Source organism: Hyla sarda, unplaced genomic scaffold, assembly GCF_029499605.1.
Source record: "Hyla sarda isolate aHylSar1 unplaced genomic scaffold, aHylSar1.hap1 scaffold_2501, whole genome shotgun sequence".
NCBI lineage: Eukaryota > Metazoa > Chordata > Amphibia > Anura > Hylidae > Hyla > Hyla sarda.
The window spans coordinates 17865-38831 of NW_026609189.1; the positions used below are offsets into that span (position 1 = coordinate 17865).

At 45.9% G+C, this 20967-nt stretch overlaps 9 non-coding genes across 9 annotated transcripts; all 9 read left to right on the forward strand.

Annotated features, from left to right (window-relative positions):
- Positions 1 to 1640: 1640 nt before the first annotated feature.
- Positions 1641 to 1831, forward strand: LOC130323533 (U2 spliceosomal RNA). Its single transcript, XR_008868801.1, has one exon. It is a non-coding gene; the product is annotated as a U2 spliceosomal RNA (small nuclear RNA).
- Positions 1832 to 3918: 2087 nt separating this feature from the next.
- LOC130323534 (U2 spliceosomal RNA) lies at positions 3919 to 4109 on the forward strand. Its single transcript, XR_008868802.1, has one exon. It is a non-coding gene; the product is annotated as a U2 spliceosomal RNA (small nuclear RNA).
- Positions 4110 to 6203: 2094 nt separating this feature from the next.
- Positions 6204 to 6394, forward strand: LOC130323535 (U2 spliceosomal RNA). Its single transcript, XR_008868803.1, has one exon. It is a non-coding gene; the product is annotated as a U2 spliceosomal RNA (small nuclear RNA).
- Positions 6395 to 8484: 2090 nt separating this feature from the next.
- On the forward strand, positions 8485 to 8675 carry LOC130323536 (U2 spliceosomal RNA). The gene has a single exon (XR_008868804.1). It is a non-coding gene; the product is annotated as a U2 spliceosomal RNA (small nuclear RNA).
- A 2090-nt stretch (positions 8676 to 10765) lies between these two features.
- On the forward strand, positions 10766 to 10956 carry LOC130323537 (U2 spliceosomal RNA). The gene has a single exon (XR_008868805.1). It is a non-coding gene; the product is annotated as a U2 spliceosomal RNA (small nuclear RNA).
- Positions 10957 to 13046: 2090 nt separating this feature from the next.
- On the forward strand, positions 13047 to 13237 carry LOC130323538 (U2 spliceosomal RNA). Its single transcript, XR_008868806.1, has one exon. It is a non-coding gene; the product is annotated as a U2 spliceosomal RNA (small nuclear RNA).
- Positions 13238 to 15327: 2090 nt separating this feature from the next.
- Positions 15328 to 15518, forward strand: LOC130323540 (U2 spliceosomal RNA). Its single transcript, XR_008868807.1, has one exon. It is a non-coding gene; the product is annotated as a U2 spliceosomal RNA (small nuclear RNA).
- Positions 15519 to 17589: 2071 nt separating this feature from the next.
- On the forward strand, positions 17590 to 17780 carry LOC130323542 (U2 spliceosomal RNA). The gene has a single exon (XR_008868809.1). It is a non-coding gene; the product is annotated as a U2 spliceosomal RNA (small nuclear RNA).
- A 2088-nt stretch (positions 17781 to 19868) lies between these two features.
- On the forward strand, positions 19869 to 20059 carry LOC130323543 (U2 spliceosomal RNA). The gene has a single exon (XR_008868810.1). It is a non-coding gene; the product is annotated as a U2 spliceosomal RNA (small nuclear RNA).
- The last annotated feature ends 908 nt before the right edge of the window (positions 20060 to 20967 follow it).

Consider the following 20967-nt stretch of genomic DNA (forward strand, 5'->3'; position numbering starts at 1 on the left):
AACTATGTAACATAACATGGGGGGGGTCTCCTGGCTGTTCACACAGGTGTGTCATTGCTGTACATTGACCATGCATTGCTTCTGTGGTATTGCAAAGGCAAAGACAAATGCTTCCAGCCATCCATTGCACTAATGGATTGGTCATCAGCTGGCTGTCTATGTCCCGCATCAATATAGACCAAAGTACAGAGGGTTAGGCTATGCTATTGTGCACCTACCTGATGCATCAGAAGGTGCGAGGCCCTTGCTAAATTCTGTGCACAGACTTTGAGATCTATACTTTAGACTGTATCTAAACCTGCTCCAACATGGACTGACATTCTGGCCTACTTTCAGCCGATGCGACTTGTCTGTCGCTGAACAGTCGCTTTTTATGTATTCAGCACCTATGTATAATGTTGTAAAAATGCTCTAGAAGCTAAAGTCGCAGAAATGTCACACATATTTGGCCTGCAACTTTCTGTGCGACAAATTCAGACAGGAAAAATCAGTATAAATCCTTAGAAAATTATCCCCCAGTGTCTCCATCTGCTGGCGGTATTGAATAAGCATTGCTGCACTGATGGGGTATGCATTAGACGAAAAAAAAGAAGAAAAAGAAGAATAATACGCCCAGAAAAGAGGCGAAAAGGAGAAAAACGTAAAAAAACGTGAAAAAAAAGTAAGAGGAAGAGAAGGGAAAAAAAGGTGGAAATGGGTTTAAAAGTGATTTCGGCGGAGAAATATATATATATATATATATATATATATATATATATATATATATACGCGCACACACACACATATATATAAACGTATTCTCCGTTGAGATATTGCAGCCGCTGCTGTGTCCAGGCCCAGGAGCCTTAGCACTGTGCTGTGATGTCACTCAATACCACTGACATCACTAGGTGTAAACAACATCTCTCCTTTGCTGTGTATGTGACTATGGAGCTGTTTGGTGATGTCGTCTATTATGGCCTTCATAGAAGCAACAGGAGATTGTTGCATCCATCTAGAACCCTCAGAACTACAGTGCTATGATGTCACTCACTTCCACAGGCCTTGCAGAGTGTAAACAACAACAACCCAGCTTTGTTGTGTATGTAACCATAGGGATTTGTGATGTCACCTAGAACCTTCACAGCAGCGACAGCTTTATGAGGAGCATCAGCACTGCTCTGCCTGAGCAGAACCATCACCGCCATAGGTTGTCAAATAACCCGGATTTAACCCACACAGGTAAGTCCAATGGGGTGCAGGCATGTCCTCTATGCTTACAGCTTCCCGTGGGTGTTGGTTTGATACCGTTTGGGGACAGCCAAGGAGGCATCTGCAGGCAACAAAGGTAGGTGTGTGCTTGTGTGTGTGTTTCCTATGCAGATCCTAAGCCCAGTGTCACATGCAAGTAGGAGGAGTAAGAAGGGTTCCTGGCAAATCCGGGTTATGGATTGCATTTAAAAAGGCCCCGTGGGAGTGCAATGGGCCCCTGTCTTGCTGCTTAGCAATAATGGTATGGGTTTAGGTTCTGCTGTGTGTACTGGTGGTTGACTGCCCCCCAGCCCAGAGTGTGCATGGAAAATTGTCTGGCAGCCTCCCTGACAGCAAGCAGTGATAGTGCCCATGAAGGGGACCTTGTTGGGCCCGCCCCTTTCACGGTTATCGCTTCTCGGCCTTTTGGCTAAGATCAAGTGTAGTATCTGTTCTTATCAGTTTAATATCTGATACGTCCCCTATCTGGGGACCATATATTAAATGGATTTTTGAGAACGGGGGCCGATTTCGAAGCTTGCTTCCGTCGCCCTATGCATTGACCCGATATGGCAGTATCTTCGGGTACAGTGCACCACCCCCTTACAGGGTTAAAAAGAAAGATTCCTACTTTCATTGCTACCTGCTTGCTGGCTAGCCAGCTAGCCAGCCCTGTGGGCCTTGCTGCTGCTGCTGCAGCCAAAAAACAAAAGGTGGTGCTGCTGCTGCTTCTGCTGCTTCTGCTTCTGCTTGTGTCTGGCCGCTGTTGGAGCGTCCAGGCACAGGACTTCTGCTGCTGCTGACTAAATGGCCTCCTTAATTGGATCATTTGAGTAGCCAGCACACCTGTGCAGGTAGGGCATGACATGATAGGCAGCTGCCTTGATAGCGGGTGGGTGCTGAATGTTCCTAATTGACAAAATAAGATTAATGCTTATGAAGAAATATAAAATCTCATCCCTTCCCCAATATCGCGCCACACCCCTACCCCTTAATTCCCTGGTTGAACTTGATGGACATATGTCTTTTTTCGACCGTACTAACTATGTAACTATGTAACATAACATGGGGGGGGGTCTCCTGGCTGTTCACACAGGTGTGTCATTGCTGTACATTGACCATGCATTGCTTCTGTGGTATTGCAAAGGCAAAGACAAATGCTTCCAGCCATCCATTGCACTAATGGATTGGTCATCAGCTGGCTGTCTATGTCCCGCATCAATATAGACCAAAGTACAGAGGGTTAGGCTATGCTATTGTGCACCTACCTGATGCATCAGAAGGTGCGAGGCCCTTGCTAAATTCTGTGCACAGACTTTGAGATCTATACTTTAGACTGTATCTAAACCTGCTCCAACATGGACTGACATTCTGGCCTACTTTCAGCCGATGCGACTTGTCTGTCGCTGAACAGTCGCTTTTTATGTATTCAGCACCTATGTATAATGTTGTAAAAATGCTCTAGAAGCTAAAGTCGCAGAAATGTCACACATATTTGGCCTGCAACTTTCTGTGCGACAAATTCAGACAGGAAAAATCAGTATAAATCCTTAGAAAATTATCCCCCAGTGTCTCCATCTGCTGGCGGTATTGAATAAGCATTGCTGCACTGATGGGGTATGCATTAGACGAAAAAAAAGAAGAAAAAGAAGAATAATACGCCCAGAAAAGAGGCGAAAAGGAGAAAAACGTAAAAAAACGTGAAAAAAAAGTAAGAGGAAGAGAAGGGAAAAAAAGGTGGAAATGGGTTTAAAAGTGATTTCGGCGGAGAAATATATATATATATATATATATATATATATATATATATATATACGCGCACACACACACATATATATAAACGTATTCTCCGTTGAGATATTGCAGCCGCTGCTGTGTCCAGGCCCAGGAGCCTTAGCACTGTGCTGTGATGTCACTCAATACCACTGACATCACTAGGTGTAAACAACATCTCTCCTTTGCTGTGTATGTGACTATGGAGCTGTTTGGTGATGTCGTCTATTATGGCCTTCATAGAAGCAACAGGAGATTGTTGCATCCATCTAGAACCCTCAGAACTACAGTGCTATGATGTCACTCACTTCCACAGGCCTTGCAGAGTGTAAACAACAACAACCCAGCTTTGTTGTGTATGTAACCATAGGGATTTGTGATGTCACCTAGAACCTTCACAGCAGCGACAGCTTTATGAGGAGCATCAGCACTGCTCTGCCTGAGCAGAACCATCACCGCCATAGGTTGTCAAATAACCCGGATTTAACCCACACAGGTAAGTCCAATGGGGTGCAGGCATGTCCTCTATGCTTACAGCTTCCCGTGGGTGTTGGTTTGATACCGTTTGGGGACAGCCAAGGAGGCATCTGCAGGCAACAAAGGTAGGTGTGTGCTTGTGTGTGTGTTTCCTATGCAGATCCTAAGCCCAGTGTCACATGCAAGTAGGAGGAGTAAGAAGGGTTCCTGGCAAATCCGGGTTATGGATTGCATTTAAAAAGGCCCCGTGGGAGTGCAATGGGCCCCTGTCTTGCTGCTTAGCAATAATGGTATGGGTTTAGGTTCTGCTGTGTGTACTGGTGGTTGACTGCCCCCCAGCCCAGAGTGTGCATGGAAAATTGTCTGGCAGCCTCCCTGACAGCAAGCAGTGATAGTGCCCATGAAGGGGACCTTGTTGGGCCCGCCCCTTTCACGGTTATCGCTTCTCGGCCTTTTGGCTAAGATCAAGTGTAGTATCTGTTCTTATCAGTTTAATATCTGATACGTCCCCTATCTGGGGACCATATATTAAATGGATTTTTGAGAACGGGGGCCGATTTCGAAGCTTGCTTCCGTCGCCCTATGCATTGACCCGATATGGCAGTATCTTCGGGTACAGTGCACCACCCCCTTACAGGGTTAAAAAGAAAGATTCCTACTTTCATTGCTACCTGCTTGCTGGCTAGCCAGCTAGCCAGCCCTGTGGGCCTTGCTGCTGCTGCTGCAGCCAAAAAACAAAAGGTGGTGCTGCTGCTGCTTCTGCTGCTTCTGCTTCTGCTTGTGTCTGGCCGCTGTTGGAGCGTCCAGGCACAGGACTTCTGCTGCTGCTGACTAAATGGCCTCCTTAATTGGATCATTTGAGTAGCCAGCACACCTGTGCAGGTAGGGCATGACATGATAGGCAGCTGCCTTGATAGCGGGTGGGTGCTGAATGTTCCTAATTGACAAAATAAGATTAATGCTTATGAAGAAATATAAAATCTCATCCCTTCCCCAATATCGCGCCACACCCCTACCCCTTAATTCCCTGGTTGAACTTGATGGACATATGTCTTTTTTCGACCGTACTAACTATGTAACTATGTAACATAACATGGGGGGGGTCTCCTGGCTGTTCACACAGGTGTGTCATTGCTGTACATTGACCATGCATTGCTTCTGTGGTATTGCAAAGGCAAAGACAAATGCTTCCAGCCATCCATTGCACTAATGGATTGGTCATCAGCTGGCTGTCTATGTCCCGCATCAATATAGACCAAAGTACAGAGGGTTAGGCTATGCTATTGTGCACCTACCTGATGCATCAGAAGGTGCGAGGCCCTTGCTAAATTCTGTGCACAGACTTTGAGATCTATACTTTAGACTGTATCTAAACCTGCTCCAACATGGACTGACATTCTGGCCTACTTTCAGCCGATGCGACTTGTCTGTCGCTGAACAGTCGCTTTTTATGTATTCAGCACCTATGTATAATGTTGTAAAAATGCTCTAGAAGCTAAAGTCGCAGAAATGTCACACATATTTGGCCTGCAACTTTCTGTGCGACAAATTCAGACAGGAAAAATCAGTATAAATCCTTAGAAAATTATCCCCCAGTGTCTCCATCTGCTGGCGGTATTGAATAAGCATTGCTGCACTGATGGGGTATGCATTAGACGAAAAAAAAGAAGAAAAAGAAGAATAATACGCCCAGAAAAGAGGCGAAAAGGAGAAAAACGTAAAAAAACGTGAAAAAAAGTAAGAGGAAGAGAAGGGAAAAAAAGGTGGAAATGGGTTTAAAAGTGATTTCGGCGGAGAAATATATATATATATATATATATATATATATATATATATATATATACGCGCACACACACACATATATATAAACGTATTCTCCGTTGAGATATTGCAGCCGCTGCTGTGTCCAGGCCCAGGAGCCTTAGCACTGTGCTGTGATGTCACTCAATACCACTGACATCACTAGGTGTAAACAACATCTCTCCTTTGCTGTGTATGTGACTATGGAGCTGTTTGGTGATGTCGTCTATTATGGCCTTCATAGAAGCAACAGGAGATTGTTGCATCCATCTAGAACCCTCAGAACTACAGTGCTATGATGTCACTCACTTCCACAGGCCTTGCAGAGTGTAAACAACAACAACCCAGCTTTGTTGTGTATGTAACCATAGGGATTTGTGATGTCACCTAGAACCTTCACAGCAGCGACAGCTTTATGAGGAGCATCAGCACTGCTCTGCCTGAGCAGAACCATCACCGCCATAGGTTGTCAAATAACCCGGATTTAACCCACACAGGTAAGTCCAATGGGGTGCAGGCATGTCCTCTATGCTTACAGCTTCCCGTGGGTGTTGGTTTGATACCGTTTGGCGTTTGGGGACAGCCAAGGAGGCATCTGCAGGCAACAAAGGTAGGTGTGTGCTTGTGTGTGTGTTTCCTATGCAGATCCTAAGCCCAGTGTCACATGCAAGTAGGAGGAGTAAGAAGGGTTCCTGGCAAATCCGGGTTATGGATTGCATTTAAAAAGGCCCCGTGGGAGTGCAATGGGCCCCTGTCTTGCTGCTTAGCAATAATGGTATGGGTTTAGGTTCTGCTGTGTGTACTGGTGGTTGACTGCCCCCCAGCCCAGAGTGTGCATGGAAAATTGTCTGGCAGCCTCCCTGACAGCAAGCAGTGATAGTGCCCATGAAGGGGACCTTGTTGGGCCCGCCCCTTTCACGGTTATCGCTTCTCGGCCTTTTGGCTAAGATCAAGTGTAGTATCTGTTCTTATCAGTTTAATATCTGATACGTCCCCTATCTGGGGACCATATATTAAATGGATTTTTGAGAACGGGGGCCGATTTCGAAGCTTGCTTCCGTCGCCCTATGCATTGACCCGATATGGCAGTATCTTCGGGTACAGTGCACCACCCCCTTACAGGGTTAAAAAGAAAGATTCCTACTTTCATTGCTACCTGCTTGCTGGCTAGCCAGCTAGCCAGCCCTGTGGGCCTTGCTGCTGCTGCTGCAGCCAAAAAACAAAAGGTGGTGCTGCTGCTGCTTCTGCTGCTTCTGCTTCTGCTTGTGTCTGGCCGCTGTTGGAGCGTCCAGGCACAGGACTTCTGCTGCTGCTGACTAAATGGCCTCCTTAATTGGATCATTTGAGTAGCCAGCACACCTGTGCAGGTAGGGCATGACATGATAGGCAGCTGCCTTGATAGCGGGTGGGTGCTGAATGTTCCTAATTGACAAAATAAGATTAATGCTTATGAAGAAATATAAAATCTCATCCCTTCCCCAATATCGCGCCACACCCCTACCCCTTAATTCCCTGGTTGAACTTGATGGACATATGTCTTTTTTCGACCGTACTAACTATGTAACTATGTAACATAACATGGGGGGGGTCTCCTGGCTGTTCACACAGGTGTGTCATTGCTGTACATTGACCATGCATTGCTTCTGTGGTATTGCAAAGGCAAAGACAAATGCTTCCAGCCATCCATTGCACTAATGGATTGGTCATCAGCTGGCTGTCTATGTCCCGCATCAATATAGACCAAAGTACAGAGGGTTAGGCTATGCTATTGTGCACCTACCTGATGCATCAGAAGGTGCGAGGCCCTTGCTAAATTCTGTGCACAGACTTTGAGATCTATACTTTAGACTGTATCTAAACCTGCTCCAACATGGACTGACATTCTGGCCTACTTTCAGCCGATGCGACTTGTCTGTCGCTGAACAGTCGCTTTTTATGTATTCAGCACCTATGTATAATGTTGTAAAAATGCTCTAGAAGCTAAAGTCGCAGAAATGTCACACATATTTGGCCTGCAACTTTCTGTGCGACAAATTCAGACAGGAAAAATCAGTATAAATCCTTAGAAAATTATCCCCCAGTGTCTCCATCTGCTGGCGGTATTGAATAAGCATTGCTGCACTGATGGGGTATGCATTAGACGAAAAAAAAGAAGAAAAAGAAGAATAATACGCCCAGAAAAGAGGCGAAAAGGAGAAAAACGTAAAAAAACGTGAAAAAAAAGTAAGAGGAAGAGAAGGGAAAAAAAGGTGGAAATGGGTTTAAAAGTGATTTCGGCGGAGAAATATATATATATATATATATATATATATATATATATATATATATATACGCGCACACACACACATATATATAAACGTATTCTCCGTTGAGATATTGCAGCCGCTGCTGTGTCCAGGCCCAGGAGCCTTAGCACTGTGCTGTGATGTCACTCAATACCACTGACATCACTAGGTGTAAACAACATCTCTCCTTTGCTGTGTATGTGACTATGGAGCTGTTTGGTGATGTCGTCTATTATGGCCTTCATAGAAGCAACAGGAGATTGTTGCATCCATCTAGAACCCTCAGAACTACAGTGCTATGATGTCACTCACTTCCACAGGCCTTGCAGAGTGTAAACAACAACAACCCAGCTTTGTTGTGTATGTAACCATAGGGATTTGTGATGTCACCTAGAACCTTCACAGCAGCGACAGCTTTATGAGGAGCATCAGCACTGCTCTGCCTGAGCAGAACCATCACCGCCATAGGTTGTCAAATAACCCGGATTTAACCCACACAGGTAAGTCCAATGGGGTGCAGGCATGTCCTCTATGCTTACAGCTTCCCGTGGGTGTTGGTTTGATACCGTTTGGGGACAGCCAAGGAGGCATCTGCAGGCAACAAAGGTAGGTGTGTGCTTGTGTGTGTGTTTCCTATGCAGATCCTAAGCCCAGTGTCACATGCAAGTAGGAGGAGTAAGAAGGGTTCCTGGCAAATCCGGGTTATGGATTGCATTTAAAAAGGCCCCGTGGGAGTGCAATGGGCCCCTGTCTTGCTGCTTAGCAATAATGGTATGGGTTTAGGTTCTGCTGTGTGTACTGGTGGTTGACTGCCCCCCAGCCCAGAGTGTGCATGGAAAATTGTCTGGCAGCCTCCCTGACAGCAAGCAGTGATAGTGCCCATGAAGGGGACCTTGTTGGGCCCGCCCCTTTCACGGTTATCGCTTCTCGGCCTTTTGGCTAAGATCAAGTGTAGTATCTGTTCTTATCAGTTTAATATCTGATACGTCCCCTATCTGGGGACCATATATTAAATGGATTTTTGAGAACGGGGGCCGATTTCGAAGCTTGCTTCCGTCGCCCTATGCATTGACCCGATATGGCAGTATCTTCGGGTACAGTGCACCACCCCCTTACAGGGTTAAAAAGAAAGATTCCTACTTTCATTGCTACCTGCTTGCTGGCTAGCCAGCTAGCCAGCCCTGTGGGCCTTGCTGCTGCTGCTGCAGCCAAAAAACAAAAGGTGGTGCTGCTGCTGCTTCTGCTGCTTCTGCTTCTGCTTGTGTCTGGCCGCTGTTGGAGCGTCCAGGCACAGGACTTCTGCTGCTGCTGACTAAATGGCCTCCTTAATTGGATCATTTGAGTAGCCAGCACACCTGTGCAGGTAGGGCATGACATGATAGGCAGCTGCCTTGATAGCGGGTGGGTGCTGAATGTTCCTAATTGACAAAATAAGATTAATGCTTATGAAGAAATATAAAATCTCATCCCTTCCCCAATATCGCGCCACACCCCTACCCCTTAATTCCCTGGTTGAACTTGATGGACATATGTCTTTTTTCGACCGTACTAACTATGTAACTATGTAACATAACATGGGGGGGGTCTCCTGGCTGTTCACACAGGTGTGTCATTGCTGTACATTGACCATGCATTGCTTCTGTGGTATTGCAAAGGCAAAGACAAATGCTTCCAGCCATCCATTGCACTAATGGATTGGTCATCAGCTGGCTGTCTATGTCCCGCATCAATATAGACCAAAGTACAGAGGGTTAGGCTATGCTATTGTGCACCTACCTGATGCATCAGAAGGTGCGAGGCCCTTGCTAAATTCTGTGCACAGACTTTGAGATCTATACTTTAGACTGTATCTAAACCTGCTCCAACATGGACTGACATTCTGGCCTACTTTCAGCCGATGCGACTTGTCTGTCGCTGAACAGTCGCTTTTTATGTATTCAGCACCTATGTATAATGTTGTAAAAATGCTCTAGAAGCTAAAGTCGCAGAAATGTCACACATATTTGGCCTGCAACTTTCTGTGCGACAAATTCAGACAGGAAAAATCAGTATAAATCCTTAGAAAATTATCCCCCAGTGTCTCCATCTGCTGGCGGTATTGAATAAGCATTGCTGCACTGATGGGGTATGCATTAGACGAAAAAAAAGAAGAAAAAGAAGAATAATACGCCCAGAAAAGAGGCGAAAAGGAGAAAAACGTAAAAAAACGTGAAAAAAAAGTAAGAGGAAGAGAAGGGAAAAAAAGGTGGAAATGGGTTTAAAAGTGATTTCGGCGGAGAAATATATATATATATATATATATATATATATATATATATATATATATACGCGCACACACACACATATATATAAACGTATTCTCCGTTGAGATATTGCAGCCGCTGCTGTGTCCAGGCCCAGGAGCCTTAGCACTGTGCTGTGATGTCACTCAATACCACTGACATCACTAGGTGTAAACAACATCTCTCCTTTGCTGTGTATGTGACTATGGAGCTGTTTGGTGATGTCGTCTATTATGGCCTTCATAGAAGCAACAGGAGATTGTTGCATCCATCTAGAACCCTCAGAACTACAGTGCTATGATGTCACTCACTTCCACAGGCCTTGCAGAGTGTAAACAACAACAACCCAGCTTTGTTGTGTATGTAACCATAGGGATTTGTGATGTCACCTAGAACCTTCACAGCAGCGACAGCTTTATGAGGAGCATCAGCACTGCTCTGCCTGAGCAGAACCATCACCGCCATAGGTTGTCAAATAACCCGGATTTAACCCACACAGGTAAGTCCAATGGGGTGCAGGCATGTCCTCTATGCTTACAGCTTCCCGTGGGTGTTGGTTTGATACCGTTTGGGGACAGCCAAGGAGGCATCTGCAGGCAACAAAGGTAGGTGTGTGCTTGTGTGTGTGTTTCCTATGCAGATCCTAAGCCCAGTGTCACATGCAAGTAGGAGGAGTAAGAAGGGTTCCTGGCAAATCCGGGTTATGGATTGCATTTAAAAAGGCCCCGTGGGAGTGCAATGGGCCCCTGTCTTGCTGCTTAGCAATAATGGTATGGGTTTAGGTTCTGCTGTGTGTACTGGTGGTTGACTGCCCCCCAGCCCAGAGTGTGCATGGAAAATTGTCTGGCAGCCTCCCTGACAGCAAGCAGTGATAGTGCCCATGAAGGGGACCTTGTTGGGCCCGCCCCTTTCACGGTTATCGCTTCTCGGCCTTTTGGCTAAGATCAAGTGTAGTATCTGTTCTTATCAGTTTAATATCTGATACGTCCCCTATCTGGGGACCATATATTAAATGGATTTTTGAGAACGGGGGCCGATTTCGAAGCTTGCTTCCGTCGCCCTATGCATTGACCCGATATGGCAGTATCTTCGGGTACAGTGCACCACCCCCTTACAGGGTTAAAAAGAAAGATTCCTACTTTCATTGCTACCTGCTTGCTGGCTAGCCAGCTAGCCAGCCCTGTGGGCCTTGCTGCTGCTGCTGCAGCCAAAAAACAAAAGGTGGTGCTGCTGCTGCTTCTGCTGCTTCTGCTTCTGCTTGTGTCTGGCCGCTGTTGGAGCGTCCAGGCACAGGACTTCTGCTGCTGCTGACTAAATGGCCTCCTTAATTGGATCATTTGAGTAGCCAGCACACCTGTGCAGGTAGGGCATGACATGATAGGCAGCTGCCTTGATAGCGGGTGGGTGCTGAATGTTCCTAATTGACAAAATAAGATTAATGCTTATGAAGAAATATAAAATCTCATCCCTTCCCCAATATCGCGCCACACCCCTACCCCTTAATTCCCTGGTTGAACTTGATGGACATATGTCTTTTTTCGACCGTACTAACTATGTAACTATGTAACATAACATGGGGGGGGTCTCCTGGCTGTTCACACAGGTGTGTCATTGCTGTACATTGACCATGCATTGCTTCTGTGGTATTGCAAAGGCAAAGACAAATGCTTCCAGCCATCCATTGCACTAATGGATTGGTCATCAGCTGGCTGTCTATGTCCCGCATCAATATAGACCAAAGTACAGAGGGTTAGGCTATGCTATTGTGCACCTACCTGATGCATCAGAAGGTGCGAGGCCCTTGCTAAATTCTGTGCACAGACTTTGAGATCTATACTTTAGACTGTATCTAAACCTGCTCCAACATGGACTGACATTCTGGCCTACTTTCAGCCGATGCGACTTGTCTGTCGCTGAACAGTCGCTTTTTATGTATTCAGCACCTATGTATAATGTTGTAAAAATGCTCTAGAAGCTAAAGTCGCAGAAATGTCACACATATTTGGCCTGCAACTTTCTGTGCGACAAATTCAGACAGGAAAAATCAGTATAAATCCTTAGAAAATTATCCCCCAGTGTCTCCATCTGCTGGCGGTATTGAATAAGCATTGCTGCACTGATGGGGTATGCATTAGACGAAAAAAAAGAAGAAAAAGAAGAATAATACGCCCAGAAAAGAGGCGAAAAGGAGAAAAACGTAAAAAAACGTGAAAAAAAAGTAAGAGGAAGAGAAGGGAAAAAAAGGTGGAAATGGGTTTAAAAGTGATTTCGGCGGAGAAATATATATATATATATATATATATATATATATATATATATATATATACGCGCACACACACACATATATATAAACGTATTCTCCGTTGAGATATTGCAGCCGCTGCTGTGTCCAGGCCCAGGAGCCTTAGCACTGTGCTGTGATGTCACTCAATACCACTGACATCACTAGGTGTAAACAACATCTCTCCTTTGCTGTGTATGTGACTATGGAGCTGTTTGGTGATGTCGTCTATTATGGCCTTCATAGAAGCAACAGGAGATTGTTGCATCCATCTAGAACCCTCAGAACTACAGTGCTATGATGTCACTCACTTCCACAGGCCTTGCAGAGTGTAAACAACAACAACCCAGCTTTGTTGTGTATGTAACCATAGGGATTTGTGATGTCACCTAGAACCTTCACAGCAGCGACAGCTTTATGAGGAGCATCAGCACTGCTCTGCCTGAGCAGAACCATCACCGCCATAGGTTGTCAAATAACCCGGATTTAACCCACACAGGTAAGTCCAATGGGGTGCAGGCATGTCCTCTATGCTTACAGCTTCCCGTGGGTGTTGGTTTGATACCGTTTGGGGACAGCCAAGGAGGCATCTGCAGGCAACAAAGGTAGGTGTGTGCTTGTGTGTGTGTTTCCTATGCAGATCCTAAGCCCAGTGTCACATGCAAGTAGGAGGAGTAAGAAGGGTTCCTGGCAAATCCGGGTTATGGATTGCATTTAAAAAGGCCCCGTGGGAGTGCAATGGGCCCCTGTCTTGCTGCTTAGCAATAATGGTATGGGTTTAGGTTCTGCTGTGTGTACTGGTGGTTGACTGCCCCCCAGCCCAGAGTGTGCATGGAAAATTGTCTGGCAGCCTCCCTGACAGCAAGCAGTGATAGTGCCCATGAAGGGGACCTTGTTGGGCCCGCCCCTTTCACGGTTATCGCTTCTCGGCCTTTTGGCTAAGATCAAGTGTAGTATCTGTTCTTATCAGTTTAATATCTGATACGTCCCCTATCTGGGGACCATATATTAAATGGATTTTTGAGAACGGGGGCCGATTTCGAAGCTTGCTTCCGTCGCCCTATGCATTGACCCGATATGGCAGTATCTTCGGGTACAGTGCACCACCCCCTTACAGGGTTAAAAAGAAAGATTCCTACTTTCATTGCTACCTGCTTGCTGGCTAGCCAGCTAGCCAGCCCTGTGGGCCTTGCTGCTGCTGCTGCAGCCAAAAAACAAAAGGTGGTGCTGCTGCTGCTTCTGCTGCTTCTGCTTCTGCTTGTGTCTGGCCGCTGTTGGAGCGTCCAGGCACAGGACTTCTGCTGCTGCTGACTAAATGGCCTCCTTAATTGGATCATTTGAGTAGCCAGCACACCTGTGCAGGTAGGGCATGACATGATAGGCAGCTGCCTTGATAGCGGGTGGGTGCTGAATGTTCCTAATTGACAAAATAAGATTAATGCTTATGAAGAAATATAAAATCTCATCCCTTCCCCAATATCGCGCCACACCCCTACCCCTTAATTCCCTGGTTGAACTTGATGGACATATGTCTTTTTTCGACCGTACTAACTATGTAACTATGTAACATAACATGGGGGGGGTCTCCTGGCTGTTCACACAGGTGTGTCATTGCTGTACATTGACCATGCATTGCTTCTGTGGTATTGCAAAGGCAAAGACAAATGCTTCCAGCCATCCATTGCACTAATGGATTGGTCATCAGCTGGCTGTCTATGTCCCGCATCAATATAGACCAAAGTACAGAGGGTTAGGCTATGCTATTGTGCACCTACCTGATGCATCAGAAGGTGCGAGGCCCTTGCTAAATTCTGTGCACAGACTTTGAGATCTATACTTTAGACTGTATCTAAACCTGCTCCAACATGGACTGACATTCTGGCCTACTTTCAGCCGATGCGACTTGTCTGTCGCTGAACAGTCGCTTTTTATGTATTCAGCACCTATGTATAATGTTGTAAAAATGCTCTAGAAGCTAAAGTCGCAGAAATGTCACACATATTTGGCCTGCAACTTTCTGTGCGACAAATTCAGACAGGAAAAATCAGTATAAATCCTTAGAAAATTATCCCCCAGTGTCTCCATCTGCTGGCGGTATTGAATAAGCATTGCTGCACTGATGGGGTATGCATTAGACGAAAAAAAAGAAGAAAAAGAAGAATAATACGCCCAGAAAAGAGGCGAAAAGGAGAAAAACGTAAAAAAACGTGAAAAAAAAGTAAGAGGAAGAGAAGGGAAAAAAAGGTGGAAATGGGTTTAAAAGTGATTTCGGCGGAGAAATATATATATATATATATATATATATATATATATATATATATATATACGCGCACACACACACATATATATAAACGTATTCTCCGTTGAGATATTGCAGCCGCTGCTGTGTCCAGGCCCAGGAGCCTTAGCACTGTGCTGTGATGTCACTCAATACCACTGACATCACTAGGTGTAAACAACATCTCTCCTTTGCTGTGTATGTGACTATGGAGCTGTTTGGTGATGTCGTCTATTATGGCCTTCATAGAAGCAACAGGAGATTGTTGCATCCATCTAGAACCCTCAGAACTACAGTGCTATGATGTCACTCACTTCCACAGGCCTTGCAGAGTGTAAACAACAACAACCCAGCTTTGTTGTGTATGTAACCATAGGGATTTGTGATGTCACCTAGAACCTTCACAGCAGCGACAGCTTTATGAGGAGCATCAGCACTGCTCTGCCTGAGCAGAACCATCACCGCCATAGGTTGTCAAATAACCCGGATTTAACCCACACAGGTAAGTCCAATGGGGTGCAGGCATGTCCTCTATGCTTACAGCTTCCCGTGGGTGTTGGTTTGATACCGTTTGGGGACAGCCAAGGAGGCATCTGCAGGCAACAAAGGTAGGTGTGTGCTTGTGTGTGTGTTTCCTATGCAGATCCTAAGCCCAGTGTCACATGCAAGTAGGAGGAGTAAGAAGGGTTCCTGGCAAATCCGGGTTATGGATTGCATTTAAAAAGGCCCCGTGGGAGTGCAATGGGCCCCTGTCTTGCTGCTTAGCAATAATGGTATGGGTTTAGGTTCTGCTGTGTGTACTGGTGGTTGACTGCCCCCCAGCCCAGAGTGTGCATGGAAAATTGTCTGGCAGCCTCCCTGACAGCAAGCAGTGATAGTGCCCATGAAGGGGACCTTGTTGGGCCCGCCCCTTTCACGGTTATCGCTTCTCGGCCTTTTGGCTAAGATCAAGTGTAGTATCTGTTCTTATCAGTTTAATATCTGATACGTCCCCTATCTGGGGACCATATATTAAATGGATTTTTGAGAACGGGGGCCGATTTCGAAGCTTGCTTCCGTCGCCCTATGCATTGACCCGATATGGCAGTATCTTCGGGTACAGTGCACCACCCCCTTACAGGGTTAAAAAGAAAGATTCCTACTTTCATTGCTACCTGCTTGCTGGCTAGCCAGCTAGCCAGCCCTGTGGGCCTTGCTGCTGCTGCTGCAGCCAAAAAACAAAAGGTGGTGCTGCTGCTGCTTCTGCTGCTTCTGCTTCTGCTTGTGTCTGGCCGCTGTTGGAGCGTCCAGGCACAGGACTTCTGCTGCTGCTGACTAAATGGCCTCCTTAATTGGATCATTTGAGTAGCCAGCACACCTGTGCAGGTAGGGCATGACATGATAGGCAGCTGCCTTGATAGCGGGTGGGTGCTGAATGTTCCTAATTGACAAAATAAGATTAATGCTTATGAAGAAATATAAAATCTCATCCCTTCCCCAATATCGCGCCACACCCCTACCCCTTAATTCCCTGGTTGAACTTGATGGACATATGTCTTTTTTCGACCGTACTAACTATGTAACTATGTAACATAACATGGGGGGGGTCTCCTGGCTGTTCACACAGGTGTGTCATTGCTGTACATTGACCATGCATTGCTTCTGTGGTATTGCAAAGGCAAAGACAAATGCTTCCAGCCATCCATTGCACTAATGGATTGGTCATCAGCTGGCTGTCTATGTCCCGCATCAATATAGACCAAAGTACAGAGGGTTAGGCTATGCTATTGTGCACCTACCTGATGCATCAGAAGGTGCGAGGCCCTTCAGACTTTGAGATCTATACTTTAGACTGTATCTAAACCTGCTCCAACATGGACTGACATTCTGGCCTACTTTCAGCCGATGCGACTTGTCTGTCGCTGAACAGTCGCTTTTTATGTATTCAGCACCTATGTATAATGTTGTAAAAATGCTCTACTAAAGTCGCAGAAATGTCACACATATTTGGCCTGCAACTTTCTGTGCGACAAATTCAGACAGGAAAAATCAGTATAAATCCTTAGAAAATTATCCCCCAGTGTCTCCATCTGCTGGCGGTATTGAATAAGCATTGCTGCACTGATGGGGTATGCATTAGACGAAAAAAAAGAAGAAAAAGAAGAATAATACGCCCAGAAAAGAGGCGAAAAGGAGAAAAACGTAAAAAAACGTGAAAAAAAAGTAAGAGGAAGAGAAGGGAAAAAAAGGTGGAAATGGGTTTAAAAGTGATTTCGGCGGAGAAATATATATATATATATATATATATATATATATATATATATATATATACGCGCACACACACACATATATATAAACGTATTCTCCGTTGAGATATTGCAGCCGCTGCTGTGTCCAGGCCCAGGAGCCTTAGCACTGTGCTGTGATGTCACTCAATACCACTGACATCACTAGGTGTAAACAACATCTCTCCTTTGCTGTGTATGTGACTATGGAGCTGTTTGGTGATGTCGTCTATTATGGCCTTCATAGAAGCAACAGGAGATTGTTGCATCCATCTAGAACCCTCAGAACTACAGTGCTATGATGTCACTCACTTCCACAGGCCTTGCAGAGTGTAAACAACAACAACCCAGCTTTGTTGTGTATGTAACCATAGGGATTTGTGATGTCACCTAGAACCTTCACAGCAGCGACAGCTTTATGAGGAGCATCAGCACTGCTCTGCCTGAGCAGAACCATCACCGCCATAGGTTGTCAAATAACCCGGATTTAACCCACACAGGTAAGTCCAATGGGGTGCAGGCATGTCCTCTATGCTTACAGCTTCCCGTGGGTGTTGGTTTGATACCGTTTGGGGACAGCCAAGGAGGCATCTGCAGGCAACAAAGGTAGGTGTGTGCTTGTGTGTGTGTTTCCTATGCAGATCCTAAGCCCAGTGTCACATGCAAGTAGGAGGAGTAAGAAGGGTTCCTGGCAAATCCGGGTTATGGATTGCATTTAAAAAGGCCCCGTGGGAGTGCAATGGGCCCCTGTCTTGCTGCTTAGCAATAATGGTATGGGTTTAGGTTCTGCTGTGTGTACTGGTGGTTGACTGCCCCCCAGCCCAGAGTGTGCATGGAAAATTGTCTGGCAGCCTCCCTGACAGCAAGCAGTGATAGTGCCCATGAAGGGGACCTTGTTGGGCCCGCCCCTTTCACGGTTATCGCTTCTCGGCCTTTTGGCTAAGATCAAGTGTAGTATCTGTTCTTATCAGTTTAATATCTGATACGTCCCCTATCTGGGGACCATATATTAAATGGATTTTTGAGAACGGGGGCCGATTTCGAAGCTTGCTTCCGTCGCCCTATGCATTGACCCGATATGGCAGTATCTTCGGGTACAGTGCACCACCCCCTTACAGGGTTAAAAAGAAAGATTCCTACTTTCATTGCTACCTGCTTGCTGGCTAGCCAGCTAGCCAGCCCTGTGGGCCTTGCTGCTGCTGCTGCAGCCAAAAAACAAAAGGTGGTGCTGCTGCTGCTTCTGCTGCTTCTGCTTCTGCTTGTGTCTGGCCGCTGTTGGAGCGTCCAGGCACAGGACTTCTGCTGCTGCTGACTAAATGGCCTCCTTAATTGGATCATTTGAGTAGCCAGCACACCTGTGCAGGTAGGGCATGACATGATAGGCAGCTGCCTTGATAGCGGGTGGGTGCTGAATGTTCCTAATTGACAAAATAAGATTAATGCTTATGAAGAAATATAAAATCTCATCCCTTCCCCAATATCGCGCCACACCCCTACCCCTTAATTCCCTGGTTGAACTTGATGGACATATGTCTTTTTTCGACCGTACTAACTATGTAACTATGTAACATAACATGGGGGGGGTCTCCTGGCTGTTCACACAGGTGTGTCATTGCTGTACATTGACCATGCATTGCTTCTGTGGTATTGCAAAGGCAAAGACAAATGCTTCCAGCCATCCATTGCACTAATGGATTGGTCATCAGCTGGCTGTCTATGTCCCGCATCAATATAGACCAAAGTACAGAGGGTTAGGCTATGCTATTGTGCACCTACCTGATGCATCAGAAGGTGCGAGGCCCTTGCTAAATTCTGTGCACAGACTTTGAGATCTATACTTTAGACTGTATCTAAACCTGCTCCAACATGGACTGACATTCTGGCCTACTTTCAGCCGATGCGACTTGTCTGTCGCTGAACAGTCGCTTTTTATGTATTCAGCACCTATGTATAATGTTGTAAAAATGCTCTAGAAGCTAAAGTCGCAGAAATGTCACACATATTTGGCCTGCAACTTTCTGTGCGACAAATTCAGACAGGAAAAATCAGTATAAATCCTTAGAAAATTATCCCCCAGTGTCTCCATCTGCTGGCGGTATTGAATAAGCATTGCTGCACTGATGGGGTATGCATTAGACGAAAAAAAAGAAGAAAAAGAAGAATAATACGCCCAGAAAAGAGGCGAAAAGGAGAAAAACGTAAAAAAACGTGAAAAAAAAGTAAGAGGAAGAGAAGGGAAAAAAAGGTGGAAATGGGTTTAAAAGTGATTTCGGCGGAGAAATATATATATATATATATATATATATATATATATATATATATATACGCGCACACACACACATATATATAAACGTATTCTCCGTTGAGATATTGCAGCCGCTGCTGTGTCCAGGCCCAGGAGCCTTAGCACTGTGCTGTGATGTCACTCAATACCACTGACATCACTAGGTGTAAACAACATCTCTCCTTTGCTGTGTATGTGACTATGGAGCTGTTTGGTGATGTCGTCTATTATGGCCTTCATAGAAGCAACAGGAGATTGTTGCATCCATCTAGAACCCTCAGAACTACAGTGCTATGATGTCACTCACTTCCACAGGCCTTGCAGAGTGTAAACAACAACAACCCAGCTTTGTTGTGTATGTAACCATAGGGATTTGTGATGTCACCTAGAACCTTCACAGCAGCGACAGCTTTATGAGGAGCATCAGCACTGCTCTGCCTGAGCAGAACCATCACCGCCATAGGTTGTCAAATAACCCGGATTTAACCCACACAGGTAAGTCCAATGGGGTGCAGGCATGTCCTCTATGCTTACAGCTTCCCGTGGGTGTTGGTTTGATACCGTTTGGGGACAGCCAAGGAGGCATCTGCAGGCAACAAAGGTAGGTGTGTGCTTGTGTGTGTGTTTCCTATGCAGATCCTAAGCCCAGTGTCACATGCAAGTAGGAGGAGTAAGAAGGGTTCCTGGCAAATCCGGGTTATGGATTGCATTTAAAAAGGCCCCGTGGGAGTGCAATGGGCCCCTGTCTTGCTGCTTAGCAATAATGGTATGGGTTTAGGTTCTGCTGTGTGTACTGGTGGTTGACTGCCCCCCAGCCCAGAGTGTGCATGGAAAATTGTCTGGCAGCCTCCCTGACAGCAAGCAGTGATAGTGCCCATGAAGGGGACCTTGTTGGGCCCGCCCCTTTCACGGTTATCGCTTCTCGGCCTTTTGGCTAAGATCAAGTGTAGTATCTGTTCTTATCAGTTTAATATCTGATACGTCCCCTATCTGGGGACCATATATTAAATGGATTTTTGAGAACGGGGGCCGATTTCGAAGCTTGCTTCCGTCGCCCTATGCATTGACCCGATATGGCAGTATCTTCGGGTACAGTGCACCACCCCCTTACAGGGTTAAAAAGAAAGATTCCTACTTTCATTGCTACCTGCTTGCTGGCTAGCCAGCTAGCCAGCCCTGTGGGCCTTGCTGCTGCTGCTGCAGCCAAAAAACAAAAGGTGGTGCTGCTGCTGCTTCTGCTGCTTCTGCTTCTGCTTGTGTCTGGCCGCTGTTGGAGCGTCCAGGCACAGGACTTCTGCTGCTGCTGACTAAATGGCCTCCTTAATTGGATCATTTGAGTAGCCAGCACACCTGTGCAGGTAGGGCATGACATGATAGGCAGCTGCCTTGATAGCGGGTGGGTGCTGAATGTTCCTAATTGACAAAATAAGATTAATGCTTATGAAGAAATATAAAATCTCATCCCTTCCCCAATATCGCGCCACACCCCTACCCCTTAATTCCCTGGTTGAACTTGATGGACATATGTCTTTTTTCGACCGTACTAACTATGTAACTATGTAACATAACATGGGGGGGGTCTCCTGGCTGTTCACACAGGTGTGTCATTGCTGTACATTGACCATGCATTGCTTCTGTGGTATTGCAAAGGCAAAGACAAATGCTTCCAGCCATCCATTGCACTAATGGATTGGTCATCAGCTGGCTGTCTATGTCCCGCATCAATATAGACCAAAGTACAGAGGGTTAGGCTATGCTATTGTGCACCTACCTGATGCATCAGAAGGTGCGAGGCCCTTGCTAAATTCTGTGCACAGACTTTGAGATCTATACTTTAGACTGTATCTAAACCTGCTCCAACATGGACTGACATTCTGGCCTACTTTCAGCCGATGCGACTTGTCTGTCGCTGAACAGTCGCTTTTTATGTATTCAGCACCTATGTATAATGTTGTAAAAATGCTCTAGAAGCTAAAGTCGCAGAAATGTCACACATATTTGGCCTGCAACTTT